This window comes from Schistocerca americana, chromosome 9 (assembly GCF_021461395.2).
Source record: "Schistocerca americana isolate TAMUIC-IGC-003095 chromosome 9, iqSchAmer2.1, whole genome shotgun sequence".
NCBI classification, from domain to species: domain Eukaryota; kingdom Metazoa; phylum Arthropoda; class Insecta; order Orthoptera; family Acrididae; genus Schistocerca; species Schistocerca americana.
Genome location: NC_060127.1, coordinates 207,197,238 through 207,212,262, shown reverse-complemented (window position 1 = coordinate 207,212,262; position 15,025 = coordinate 207,197,238). Strand labels below are relative to the sequence as shown.

Here is a 15,025-nt window from a genome sequence, read left to right as displayed (position 1 = left end):
TATGAAATATTGGTCTGTCATACTATTGCAGTATGGAGGTTGGGTCCCACGTGCCATTGGATATTCAAGGGCCATTGAGTAGCATGTATTAAATTACGACTGTGTACCCATTTTGATTCCTCCGATTACAGCACAATCTGTGGTGAAACAAAGAAAATGCTTCAGACGAAATGTATGTAGATTTTGCTGTAGAGGTGTAATCTGCAATAAAAAAGTGGGGCTCCCCATTGAAGATTTCAAAGTTACCCTCTGCTACCCATGAAAGCGGTATGGAGGGGCTGGTCAAGTGTGGTATTGTTGGATGCCCCCTCTGAGAGAAACAAATTGGAATTATAAGTTTTTTTGATCCAATGTGTAGTTTTCAAGATATTTCAATGTCTTCAGTTAAAATGAACACCCTGTATATGCACAACTCACAAACAATGGCCATGGTAAACTCCAAGCAATGAGTTCCCACTGGGATGAGTAGTGACCTCAGCTGAGGTGGAAGTACAAAAGAGGTACCGGGTGTGGAGGGGGAGGGATTGCACATAAGAGAGGGAGAACAGGAATGTGCCTGTCTGTTGCTCAGTGTCTCTTCTCTGTGGTGAATAGCACTCTATCCTAATTCATACTGTTATTCCATCGTGTATTTCAACTCTTTGACTATTAATTAAATAATTACATTACTGCAAATGGAAAACAAGAAGATCTACTTCAAAAGCTTTTTCAGTGAAATCGTTTCATATACGTATCACATTCCCTGGCAAAAAGGTACTACATCAGCATTCATGAGATGATCAATGTGCACCTCTCATAAAAATGTTTCAGGCAAACGACGAGCTTGCAAACGCAGCACAAAGCTCATGGATATCCATTCTATGGTGCAATGAGTGTTGCTAGTCTAAGATTGTGAAACTAAATAGATGAGGCATCAATTACATGTATGAGTTACACACCACAATGCTACACAGATATTGTGAAGAGTCAAATGCAGTAGATGGCCTAATATAACTAACAAATCAAAACAGTATTTTCTACTCAGCAGTCAAATTGTATTACTGGTTGGGAAATCATATCCTTAAGATGTGCCATGAGTAGTACTAACCTCCTTCCATTTTCCTAAGGGCAACACCTCCTTTAATTATAGAAGGATTCTGACTCAAATTTTCAGACAGTCAAATGAGGAATCACACATAAGGTTGGGACCGTGCATTCTGAATCTGCCACTAGTTCTGTACAAACCCTACAATGAACAGGCCACAGATAGGTGCAGCATGTGGGTGGGATATGCGGGTCTAGCAAGGACGGGCAGTGAAATGTGAACTGGAGACAGTGGTTATCGATTTTTAAAAGCGAGAGTATTGTTCTGAGGGACAGTGGTTATCGATTTTTAAAAGCGAGAGTATTGTTCTGAGGGTGGCAATCCAAACTTTGCGAAGCAGTAACCAGTGTTTATACTGGAGATGAGAGTCGCCAGTAGATGGAAAGGAGGACCTTTTGGTCTTATTATACTGACTAAACGATTTATTGCATTCCGAGCTGGAGAAAGAAATTGTGGAAGCCTATACTTACAGAGGCTGTTGTCTTAAGGAATGTGGGGCATGTAGTGTGTTCTGTGGCTACAAATCACAAGGTACTGAACTGTTTTTGTCGTCTGCTTTCTTTAAGTGAGATCAATGTCTCAAACTCTATTCTGAATAATAGATGTTGACTGCTGTCATTAGAAGTCTGAAGTATCTGTGCTATCAGTAGTGAGAAGTATTAGAAATTTAGTGTACACCGAAACATATTATTCAGAGATTTCTGGGTTCCTTCCAGAGACATTGCTTGAGCCACAGTGGTGATTTGTGCACAGTTGTTATTTTGCATAGCATGTTATGACTGGACAGTTATTACACTGCCCTCAGTTTGCCAAATGCATTTACCTTTGGCAATGCTGTGAGCTGTAAGTGCAGTTGTGTGAAATTAAAGACATGTGAGTGCAATGGCTATCTGACAAACTTTTTAAGAAACCACCCTGGGGTAGTTTCACGTAGAGGTGCTTTGTATTGTAGTTTGCAAGACAAATTAGGTAAGTTAGGTACAGTTTAGCTGGTAAGTTCTCAGTGGCTTACATGTTAATGACACTGGAGACATCAGCTGTGTAGCCTAAAAGATTGCCCCCCTGTGAAACTTCATAGGAATAACAAATTAATATTACTGCTGCACAGTATTAATACTAGTTTATTTTCAGACTGCCATCTAAATGTTAATCTTCCTTGTCTGTGCAGCACCTCTGACAATTTTGATGAAATGTTGCAAAAAAAAAAAAAAAAAAAAAAAAAAAAAAAAAAAAAAAAAAAAAAAAAAAAAAAAATACATTTTGATAAGAACAAAGAGATTGTGGACAGTTAAAAGTGAAAATATTTATTATATCTGATTTTAATGGCAGTTCTGCTAATTATTTTGATGAAGTGAAAAGGCCTGTCTTACAAGCCGTAACTCTATTGGGTGTACCACACAGAAGTCACTTATATACTGAGTAACAGACTGTGTGGCATTTTTGGAACACATTATAACATACAGAACATTGAGTGAAATGTAGACTGATCATAAACTGGTTATACCAGGATTTAGCAACACAATGTTGCCCGTTCAATTTAACTACTGACTGTTAGTGTGAATGACAGCTTAACTTTAAACACAAATAATTGAGCATTGCTTCAGGGATTGTAGCTGCCATTAGAGTATGGACTTGAAAACAGTCCTTAAAGCACTTATTGAAGTATTCAGGAATCTAATCCCAAAAACTACTAGGAAATTTCAGCTATTTCATAGCAAATATGACACAGTCGAGGGACACCTACATTGCAGTCACAATTTTTCTTGCCTGAGTAAGAGTGTGCTCACCTTACACCAGGTAATGGAAACTGTACGGAGCTTATTGGGGTGAGTAAAACCATCTCAAGTAGCATTACAGCCAGAGACATCAAAATATGTGACACAGCAATATGCTTTGAAACATAAAACAGGATATAATCAGCCAATAAGAAATACCATATATTCTTATGTGCCTAAAACTTGTTACAGAAAAAGCACAATACTGACCAACACCAAAAGCAGTCTACAAGTTTTTGCTACACAAGTTTCAAATTCAAATGTACCTCCAGTTCAGATGTCAGTTTATCTTCCAATACTCCGATCGGACAACAGTAGCTTACATCCGTAGAGAAATACCAGCCTCAAGAATGCTATTACAGCAGCACTCCCTCGAGATGGAGGTAGTTCAGCCTGTGCAGAGCAAAGCATTCACTATGTTAAACTACAAGCAGATGGAGTAGCCACACTTTAAATATGACATACTGCAAGCTAATTAATTCCTTAACACTACTGTTAAGAAAGAGCAGGTATGGTGAAGAAAAAAAAATAGAAAAAAAGATACAAATAATAATAAATGAACAGAGGAGAGATTGCATGTCAAACCCTTATTTTCATTTGCTTCCTTTCAATTGTTATGATTACAAACGATGACAATTATCGCAAGAATATGTAGAGTACATCCACAATCATGAGGCACAATTACTCAGTCCCACCCCAAAGTGTAAAGGTAATATATAGCGCAGGCCTCCACTGCCACACTGTCGAATCCTCCTTCCTGCATTCGGCAACTCTCCACGGGTGGGCCACCTCCAGGCTCACTCCAGCACCAGGCAGACCCCTGACCCAAAAAGCAGCAGATCGCTATCTAACTCGTACGGCCGCTCACCTGCTGCACAAGTACAGGCGCTCCCGTGTCACCAACCGTCACTCTTAGGGGTGATACCCGTCACCAGAGATTGTCATTTACAGCAAATATCCTGGCAGTCTTCCACACTGTCTGCACAATACCCCAATAGCTGTGCCTCGACAACTGGGGCGCGCACTGCTGAGTGCGCTTCCGGTGTCGGCACTCCCAGGTGCGGAGGTCACAGCCTTCCGCTGCCAGATAGCAGCTGCTGAGCACCACGTGCCAGCCTCGTCACGAGCTGAAGGGGAGTGTGGCCATCACACTGTGATCTTACGAATGTAGTAGCCCGAGTTTCAATAAAGTGTTATACTTTTGATGCAGCCTGCCTGAGCTGCCATCAGCCTGCAACCCCAATATTACACACTGCCACACTTCCGGCTCAGAGCTCGCAACAACATCCGGAGAAAATGGATTCTGCCGGCTACGTGTCAGTAATGTGAGCTGTTTTCGTACCCACCTAACTCTCAATTTTCGAAAACCAATTATTTCATTTCACACAAGAGAGAACTGGAAATTTCTGGAAGCACAGTGTTCATCTCATTCGACGACAGTCGTCGGTCACTAGCGGCCATTTCTTTGATCTCGTTCTCCATCTCATCAGTCACATCCGAGTTATCCGCCTCTCGGTTGCTCGTCACAAACATTCGTTCACAAGTTTTAAACTTGAGACACCGCTAGTACACATTTGTGCAATTTGTCACATCACCCTCGTGGCAAGAAGAAACTGGATTATGCTCTTCACCTTGCAGCTGGTGGGATCCGGAACAGACACACCTATTTCGGCGCAGGATTACACAAGTTTTCAGCTGACTGAGATAAATGAGCACATGTTCTACTGCCATCACCTTCTCCTCGAATGCAGCTTTGCCAAGTCTGCAAGAAGTAAAAAAATCCCTTTGAGTGTCAGAGGCTCAGTACACCTACTTTTTGTAGATCCGCAGTCAGGGGGTTCACGTGCAGCGAATGTTTCTGTCCACAATGTTCCCTGCCCTACATGCAATAGCTGCGCTCTATCACTGTTCCCTCTCCCCTCCTTGAGATCTGCAGGGTTGTAGCATTTCTGATCTGGGAGCCACAGAACTCGCTCCCAAGCCACACTTCTTCATTTTGGGAGGATAATGTTAGCTCAGGTATGACACAAGAGGTAGAGTGATGTGGAGACATACTTTTATTTATTAACATTTCTTTAATATGAATACTGCGGACCTGACTGGTGATTATCATTGTGATTCTCAATAGCTAGCTGTCATGTGATTTTTTTTTTTTTTTTTTTCAGATTCTTTTCATTACCAGCTCTCTTTAAATAACTGAAGTACTGTAACACTTACTTCTGCACCTTCAGTGCACCAACAATATGAGCTACATGTGCACCGATTAAGTAAGTATTAATGTATTATGACTCCATGGACAATGCAGACTACAAAGTGTGAACAAGAAGTTATTTTATTAACCCTTGAATGGTCACGTGGGTGACATGTCACCCAATTTTCTTTTTGAGATGATGTCACCCATACAGGTTGTTCACAGACGTGAATGTGTATAGCTTCGAGCTCCACTTTAAACGTCAATATTTCACCAAGTGTAAACACTTTGCTGAAATAACATGAGTGAAGTGTTTTGGAGTTTCTTCCAAATAAACAAAGGACATGATGATGATAAAATCCCAACTCCATAACAGAGCATAGGGGACGATGTGGGAAACCCGCACCGCCATACTAGGCAAGGTCCTACTGGAGGTGGTTTGCCACTGCCTTCTTCCGACTGTAATGGGGAATGAATGATGATGATGAAGACGACACAACAACACCCAGTCATCTCGAAGCAGGTGAAAATCCCTGACCCCACCGGGAATCAAACCCGGAACCCTGCGCTCAGGAAGTGAGAACGCTACCGCGAGACCAATAAAGGACAGAAGATTTTTAATTTTTGCCTTTCAAAAGGAAATGACCATTACTTCATACTGTCCCAAAGAGAACAACACTGCTTGTGTAATTTCTACAATGCACCTCAACAATGTTATCGGCAGCAATATAGTGGATATGAAAACGTTAGAGATCATAACATTTTGCAACACCACACAAGTTGGAGTGGACTTTGTTGACCAGCTGCCTCAAAAAAACAATGGGGTCCAAAATACAAGGTGCTGACATGTGGTAATGCTCTACAATCTGCTAAACTAAGCAGCAATAAATGCATTTTGCTTTTATAAATTCAATAAAAATGAAGATGAAGCACTGAAGAGAGAACTATTTCCCCAACTAGTCTTGCATGGGAACTTACAAAGCCCAAACGTGAAGGACAATGTTACAAGCATGGTAGATCACGGGAAAAATCAGTCTCGAAATCGTGTGTTAGGTGCGGTAAGTGAATCTGCATTGCTTTTCGAAGGAAGTTTCTGTCAAGTATTTGGATACTGCCAGCTGAAATAACACATGTGGCAGAAAGTAATTTTGGTAATATTGTATTAGAGACGCTCATATACAGGTACTGCAGTGTGGGGTTCACAAACTACACTTATTAATTTTTACTGCAATTTAAGTTCACTTTTGGTTGTTTTCACTGAAATATAGAAAGAAACATTCCACGTGGGAAAAATATATATAAAAACAAAGATGCTGTGACTTACCAAATGAGAAAGCGCTGGTAGATAGACACAATAAAAAACACTCAGACACACACACAAATTTCAGCTTTCGCAACCCAGGGTTGCTTCATCAGGAAAGAGGGAAGGAGAGGGAAAGACGAAAGGATGTGGGTTTTAAGGGAGAGGGTAAGGAGTCATTCCAATCCCGGGAGCAGAAAGACTTACCTTAGGGGAGAAAAAGGACAGGTATACACTCGCGCACACACACACATATATATACAGACACAGGCAGACATATGTAAAGGCATAGAGGTTGGGCAGAGACGTCAGTCGAGGCGGAAGTACAGAGGCAAAGATGTTGTTGATTGGTTGGTTGGTTGTTTGGGGAAGGAGACCAGACAGCGTGGTCATCGGTCTCATCGGATTAGGGAAGGAAGTCGGCAGTGCCCTTTCAGAGGAAACATCCCGGCATTTGCCTGGAATGATTTAGGGAAATCACGGAAAACCTAAATCAGGATGGCCGGACACGGGATTGAACCGTCGTCCTCCCGAATGCGAGTCCAGTGTCTAACCACTGCGCCACCTTGCTCGGTAAAGATGTTGTTGAATGACAAGTGATGTACGAGGGGCAGCAGCTTGAAATTAGCGGAGGTTGAGGCCTGGTGGGTAACGGGAAGAGATAATATATTGAAGGGCAATTTTTCATCTACGGAGTTCTGATAGGTTGGTGTCAGTGGGAAGTATCCAGATAACCTGGACGGTGTAACACTGTGCCAAGATGTTCTGGCCGTGCACCAAGGCACGAGAGATCCATCCTTCACGAAATCCTCCCCACTCCACCAAGAGGGTCTTTCCGCTGTCCACCTAACCTTCGTAACCTCTTGGTTCATCCCTATAATATCCCCAAACCACCTTGCCTACCCTCTGGTTCCTACCCTTGTAACCGCCCCCCGGTGTAAAACCTGTCCAATGCACCCTCCCACCACCACCTACTCCAGTCCTGTAACCCGGAAGGTGTACACGATCAAAGGCAGAGCCACGTGTGAAAGCACCCACGTGATTTACCAACTGACCTGCCTACACTGTGACGCATTCTATGTGGGAATGACAAGCAACAAACTGTCCATTCACATGAATGGACACAGGAAGACAGTGTTTGTTAGTAATGAGGATCACCCTGTGGCTAAACATGCCTTGGTGCACGGCCAGCACATCTTGGCACAGTGTTACACCGTCCGGGTTATCTGGATACTTCCCACTAACACCAACCTGTCATAACCCCGGAGATGGGAACTTGCCCTTCAATATATTCTCTCTCCCCATTACCCACCAGGCCTCAACATTTGCTAATTTCAAGTTGCCGCCGCTCGTACCTCACCTGTCATTCAACAACATCTTTGCCTCTGTACTTCCGCCTCGACTGACATCTCTGCCCAACCTCTTTGCCTTTACATATGTCTGCCTGTGTCTGTATATGCGCGGATGGATGTGTGTGTGTGTGTGTGTGTGTGTGTGTGTGTGTGTGTGTGGCACGCGCGCTGAGTGTATACCTGTCCTTTTTTTCCCCCTGAGGTATGTCTTTCTGCTCCCGGGATTGGAATGACTCCTTACCCTCTCCCTTAAAACCCACATCCTTTCGTCTTTCCTTCCCTCTTTCCTGATGAAGCAACCTTGGGTTGAGAAAGCCTGAAATTTGTGCGTGTTTTTTACTGTGTCTATTTACCAGCACTTTCTTGTTTGGTAAGTCACAGCATCTTTGATTTTTTTTATATATATATATATATATATATATATATATATATATATATATATATATATATATATATATATTATGCATTTAAGTGCAGAGTTACTTATTGTTTAACAGTGAATATGGAGTACATGAAATGATTACATTTACAAATCAATAGCACATGCGGTTCTGAGGTACCAGGTATCAAATCGACCCATGCTGAAACACCCATATCAGTACATGGTGTAGCCTTCATAGGCATCAATGCAGGAGTTGACTCTGACATCCAGTCGATCGTACACAAGGTAAGTACTGTCCTGGGATAGGTTATTCCACATCTGCTCGACCTGTTCACTTAGTTCTGCATGAGTTGTTGGTTGACCAGTCGTGCTTCTTGTCCCAACATATCCTGCACGTGCTCGATTGGAGACAAGGCTGAAGATCGTGCTGGCCAGGGAAGTTGATGCACGTTGAGTTTTACAGGTAGTGTGTGGGCAAGCATTATCCTGTTGGAACAACACAGCACCTTTGCAAGAATGCCAAAGATTGGGTTCAACAATATTCTAATATACCGAGTGCTGGTTAGTGGCCCCTCCAGGTGAATGAGAGCGGTAGCTTATTGCACCCAGACCATAAGGCCTCGGGTGGGGCCAGCAGTTCTGGGACAAATAAATATCAATATACAATGTGAACAACAAGGTCCCTGAGCCACTGACCCTTCATCTAAGGAAACTTGCTGTGTCCTTGCTACAAAGATAGCCTCAATCCAGTCACCACCATAATCTTATTGCTATTGATAAAAATTTGAACGTTCATGTGGCACTGAGTCAAGTGCTTTTTGGAAGTCACAAAGTACAGCATCCACCTGATTTCCTCAGTCCTTGGATTTCAGATCATCGTACGAGAAAACCACACGTCATATTTCCCGTGATCGATGTGTTGTTGAAGCCCTGCTCGGAAAGGAAGTGATATTCTGTTCAAGACACCTCATTATGTTTGAACTCATGATAAGTTCCTGAACTTTACAACAGGCACATGACAATGAGAGCGTTAAATCCAGTGCTGTTTTTCTGGGGGAACACTGGGGGATGCGTACCCCTAAAATTTTTCATCAACAAAGTAATTTTTTTACGATGTTGAGAATTTGGAAGAGTGCCAAAGATTTATTTCACGGACGTAAATTTTTTATTTCATTTTTTTGTGTTGGTAATTGCAATACGAATGATACCAGTGCAGTTTTTGGTGGGAAAATCGATGTCATTGACTGTTTCAAGTATTTTGAAGCTGCGGCAATCGTTCTCTACAACTGAATCGCTGGCAGCCAGTTCGACCAGCACATAGTGCCTTCGCCCGCTAATAATGGGTGATGGTAGTACTAAACGGATATGCGAACGCTCAAATCGCATGCTTCATTTGAGGTGATGTAAACTGAAATGTTCGATACCACTTTCTCTTGTATGTGTGTTTCTCGGTATCGCTTGCTTCATTTGAGCTGTAAGGTCAACTGAAGAGTCCAAAATCGTTTTTTTTTTTGTTTTTTTTTTTAGTTCGACATGTTGATGACGCCATCGCAAAAAACAGACAGGTGGTGTCCCATGCTTCAGTTATAACTGAGTTTCGCTGCATTATATCCCATTTCAGAGTACCCTCAAACTTTTTTTTTTAGAAAAAAAAGCACTGGTTAAATCTATATCTTTGTTAGTAAAAGAACATTTTTCTCATTACGTTTACAAGAAAGAGCACCATTCTACAGACGAAAATAGTGATAAAATCCTTTTTCTATATAATGAACATAAGCAAATTCAATGCCTACACTGCCGGTCAAAAGTTTTCAATCACCCGTGATAAAAATTATATACTCCATTTTAACGTATGAACACACTGAACAAACTAATAGACCAACAAAATAAATATTCTCTATCATGAAGTACAATACGATTAAGATTTTAGCCTCTTCAAAGCAAGCACCCTTTGCCCTCAGAACAGATGTACAAACTCTTGACACTTTGTAGATAAGATTTTGAAGTGCTTTTACAGATATTTCAGTCCAACACATCCGTAAATTACTCTACAGATCTGCAGCATTAGATGACCTCAGTTTCTGACCTCCCTGTCAAGTTCATACCATTAGAGTTCAACAAGATTTAAGTCAGATGGCTGACTTGACCAAATCATATTCTTCAGTTCGCCTTATTTCTCTTTTCTACTGACATATCCTCTGCACAATTTAGTAGCATGTTTGGGATCATTGTTGCTACAGAACGAACCCACGACCAGTAATCTCTTGACAGACTGAACTGCACTGTTGATCACTACTTGCGATATCCTTCCTTCTTTGCTGTTCCATTAACTGTCACTAGATCACTGACTGTATCGCCCAGAAAGCATCCCCACACCATGGCCGACCCTTCACTGTGCTTCAACGTTGGTGCGCCACAGACTTACTCTTCACACTTTGTCCACGAAGTCGATTAACAAACATTTGATGATGGTTTCCAAATACTTCTAACTTCAATTTGTCTGTGGATAACACCTTGGATCATTGCCACACACTCCAGCTTTTATGGTGCTGTGCTCATTTGCAGTTGTATCACCTATTACTGTCTGCTTAATAAAGGTTTTTTGGTCACTATGCAGCCCTTTAAACCTCATTCACAAAGACAGCACGCTCTATTGAGACAGATTGGAGCTGCCCGGATACTATTTACTTCCTTGCAAATTTCAGGAGCAGTACGAGTCCTCCAACATTTACTTTGTACACACATTAACTGATTTTCCTGTATGATGATACTCAAGTCTTCCAGGTCGGGGAACACTTGCACTGGCTCCTATTTGCTTGAACTGCTGCAGTGTATACACCACTGAAAATTGGGCTACACCATCTTTTGTTACTGTTGTCCAACTAGAATAGTCTTCATGATAAAGAGCTTCAGTTAAAGCATGTTTTTAAGTTACAATATTCTACTTCTGTCCCATTACCAGGTAATATGGTAATATGATCGTGTACACAAACACACTGCTAGATGCACACAATGTACTGTAAACTAATCTGAACTATTTGCCACACAGACAGCTGAAGGAATGAGAGCTATCCAGATGGAACTGACTCAGATAAAAGCGGATCAGTGCTGTTGTGGATACTCATCAGTTCCCCTCTATGCGAACAACCTGTCAAATAATTGTTTTATTATCAGAAAGGGGATACGATAGAATATTCAAAATGAAATCCTCGTTTTTTTCTGCATGCCGACTCAGCGTGCTGTCCAGATAGGATATCGAATGTATACATGGAAGGGCAGTACGAACTGTCACAGGTTTGTTTAAAGTGTCACAGATGTACTGAAGGAACTAAACTGGCCGACTCTTCAAGACAGACGTAAACTATCCCGAGAAAGTCGGTTAACAGAGTTTCAAGAACCGGCCTTAAATGATTACTCTAGGGATATTCTATAAGCCCCTACATATCGCTCAAATAGGGATCGTGAAGATAAGATCAGAATAATTGCTGCACACACAGAGGCATTCAAACAATCATTCTTCCTGTACATACACGAACGGATCGGTAATAAAGACTAATAACTGGTGGAATTGCGACGTACCCTCTGCCGTGCACCTCACACTGATGTGGAAGTAGACATACTGTTTGTCCAAGATAAGTTGACGATTGGCGTGGTGGCTGTTGGGAATGGTAGAGCCCGCCACATTTTGGCTGCGGAGGGGAAAGAAGAGGTGAGGGGAAGGCAGCGTCAGCTGAAGGCAGCATCAGCTGCTTGCACCAGTGCTGCCACCACTACCCGCGTTTTGTGCTCAACTCAAAGTCGGGGGCGGCGACACTCACGGAAATATTGCCTGTTTAAGTGGTACTTCCATCAAATTGAAAATCACCTAATTTGTTGATAATTTCATGCACAAGAGGTTTACCTTCAACTTATGTATTATTTACTTATTGAAAATAATGAAAAATGAAAGTAGATGAATTACAACTTACGACACTATGAATAAAAAGCCAAAAACTAATTTTTGGAATCTGTTTGCACACTGCATTTATTAAACGCAGCACAGAAGTAATTTTTACAGAGTGTAATTAATTGTGCCTTAAAGAATTGTCAGAATAAGGGTCACTAAAGATCGCTGTTATTTTGCTTGATTCAAGATCATCATCATCACCATCATCTGAGGGTGTGGCACTGACAGTAACTTCAACGATGGCCATTTCCATTATTCCATCTCGTGTCCAATACTCTTGCCCAGTTATTGCACTTTCCTGCAAAAGCCTTACCAGTCCTGTGCAGTAATTAGAAGGAAAGTAGCATTAACAAGATTCTACAAATGTTCTTTCAACACATCACCAGTGACCTTTTTTTCCTCGAAATAGAGTTTTACTTTGGCTCGTGCCAATTCTATTGGATTTGGATCACAGTTGTAAATGGATACTTTGTGGCCACAGCTATCAGTGTTTTCATCCACGACACGCACTTTCATGTACGGTTTGTTTTCCTTTATTTTAGATAACATTCCAGTCTTGGTCATTGAATCGTTGCAGCTTTTCACCTCACTCGCAACCACTCCAACACTGTAATCCTGAAATCATATTCATTACGCATTCTATCTACGTTCCTGCTGTGGCATGCTGCCATACCCATACAATCACAGAATTGTGTGGAATACTAGGAACCACCATATCTGCAACACCCCCCCCCCCCCCCCCCCCCTCCCTGACAACGTCCTCTAAGTTTTGTTGACTTCAAGAAGTTAGCAAAATAATGGAAACAGTTTCTTGAGCAAAACTTCCTGACAAATTAAAACTGTATGCCAGGCTGGGTGCATAGGTTTGAGTACTGATCCAGCATACAGTTTTAGTTTGTCGAGAAGTATCAAATCGGCACACACTCCACTGCAGGCTGAAAATTCATTCTAGTTTCTTGCATCTTGCTGTTAAGTACTTTCCAAATTTATCATTCCATGGAAGTTTTTCTCAGACTTACAGAAGTTTTGTGCATTCAGTACCGGTGCAAAAATGTCAGTGTTGAAAAGAAGAATGGCAAAAAGACAGATGGGCTGAAACACATGCACCGTTGGAACCCCTGAACACTATTGGCACCGCCAGTCAAGGAAGTACATAGTGAGTTTACCAACCAGTTTGTTTCACAAGAAGGGAAAGCAGAATGGCAGTACAAAGATCTTTAAATTTTAGCTGATTTTTTAATGTTACTGTATACATAAATGGGTTACATTTGTGATAAAATTTGTAAATACTGCTTGCAAAACTCGAAGAGTAATTAAAAGGCAGTGTTTTGGTTAGATACTGTGCCACATTTTTGTTTCCTGTTATCGAATATTTGATGAGACAAGAGACGTTCAAAATTTGCATATGATATCTTCAGTTTTTAATCTAACTGGAGTCCTCTGATTTTAGTTAATTGAATGGTGTGTTTCTAGGTAACATCAACATGTACTCATCTAACGTATTTTTCTGTTTCTTTTTGTGTTTTGTCACGATTTTTATTCATAATGCAACAGTGATGACTGCTCTGGTTTTTAAGAATTACTGAACCTTTGCAAGAAGAACTTGCAGCAAGTCCCTGAAATAAACTTGTCCCAATTACTTGAAGAACAAGAAGTAAGCTTCCGTAAATTTTTGTTCTAATGCACAGATCTCAGCAATTGGTTAGAAAAGTTACTTCCTAGTAGACAAACGCCTTTCGTAATATTTTGAGTCTAGAGGCAGCTTGACGTTGGCAGCGCTTGGAGATAAATGAATATCTTTCAAATAGTGCCAATTTTCTCCGCTTCTGGTAGCACTAGTGAAATCGTCCAGTTATCGTGGCCAAATGGTACATACAGGAGCCATCGGGTACACACACAGAGACTGCTGGTTAGCCTGCTAGCCAAGGTGTAGCAGTGTCATTGTCATGCACGCTCCGTTAACTCTGTAGTCTTTCTCACACGACTTTACAGAAACCACTCGTTAGAAACACTTTATTTTTATGTTGGGTATAGCTTTACATGCCAGCTTCACGGTGAATCGCCCAATGCCTTGCTAATGGTCATTCTCCTTTAAGTAATACACTACGTGAAATTCGAAAAGTTTTGTGTTCCTGCAAATGAAATTTAACCAAGATATTAAATTTTCCTTTAGACTTAAGAGGAAGTCTCTGCCTGTTTCTAAAGTCGAGAAAATGAAATTTATCTAGCACGTACACTTCCGAACACACGCCCATGAGAATGAAATACTCATAACATACCTCGTGTCTCTAAAACCATTCCGAGATATGAAAATGAGGTTTTCTTAATGGTAGCACACAATGAGAGAGTATTTTGCCATACAGTTAACATATGGAACTTTCTAATATACGTCAATATAGCTGAAACTACAGATTTATTTAAATTTTTTCAACCCAGAATGCTAATTTTTAAAAAGTCACTTATAGCTATTGAAAAGACAATTTGCTAAAATGATAATAAATGTGAAATTTCTTATTTTGTGTTACAGTAAACTGACACAATGAGGTTTTCCGTGAGATATTGACTACTTTTGTCACCTATAAGATGCTGTGTTTCAAGGTACTGTCGCAATAGCTATAATAAGGGGAGCTTGTGCAAATTATACACGTTTTGCCAAGAAAGCAATATTAAACCTGTCAACAAGAGAAATGTAGCCGCTACTCATTAGTTTTTTGAAATGAAAAATCACTAACAATTAAGACAAAAATATATCGCCAATTCTGTTCCAGCTTTGGCAGAACCCTGTAATCCTCCATATTTTTAATAATGAATGGTTGGAATGGAAACTTATCAAAGGATGTTTATCCTCTTTAACATGTGAGAAGTAGGAGGAGGAGATTAGTGTTGAATGTCCTGTCAACAATTATGTCATTAGAGATGGAGTGCAAGCTCAGGTTAGAGAAGGACGGGGAAACAAATTGGCCGTGCCCTTTGAAAGTGAACATCCTGATATTTG

General features: G+C 41.1%; 1 protein-coding gene across 9 annotated transcripts in view; it reads right to left on the bottom strand.

The window, feature by feature from the left end:
- Positions 1 to 15,025, bottom strand: part of LOC124551124 (longitudinals lacking protein, isoforms N/O/W/X/Y-like) — a 284,378-nt gene that overhangs the window by 140,918 nt on the left and 128,435 nt on the right. For 7 of the 9 annotated variants that reach the window (XR_006967770.1, XR_006967771.1, XM_047126081.1 and 4 more), the window contains one exon: positions 3,126 to 3,252. The exons of the other annotated variants lie outside the window; for them this stretch is intronic. The gene's annotated coding sequence lies outside the window, so the exon portion shown is untranslated. The remainder of the gene's footprint in view (positions 1 to 3,125; positions 3,253 to 15,025) is intronic. 9 annotated transcript variants of the gene reach the window in all.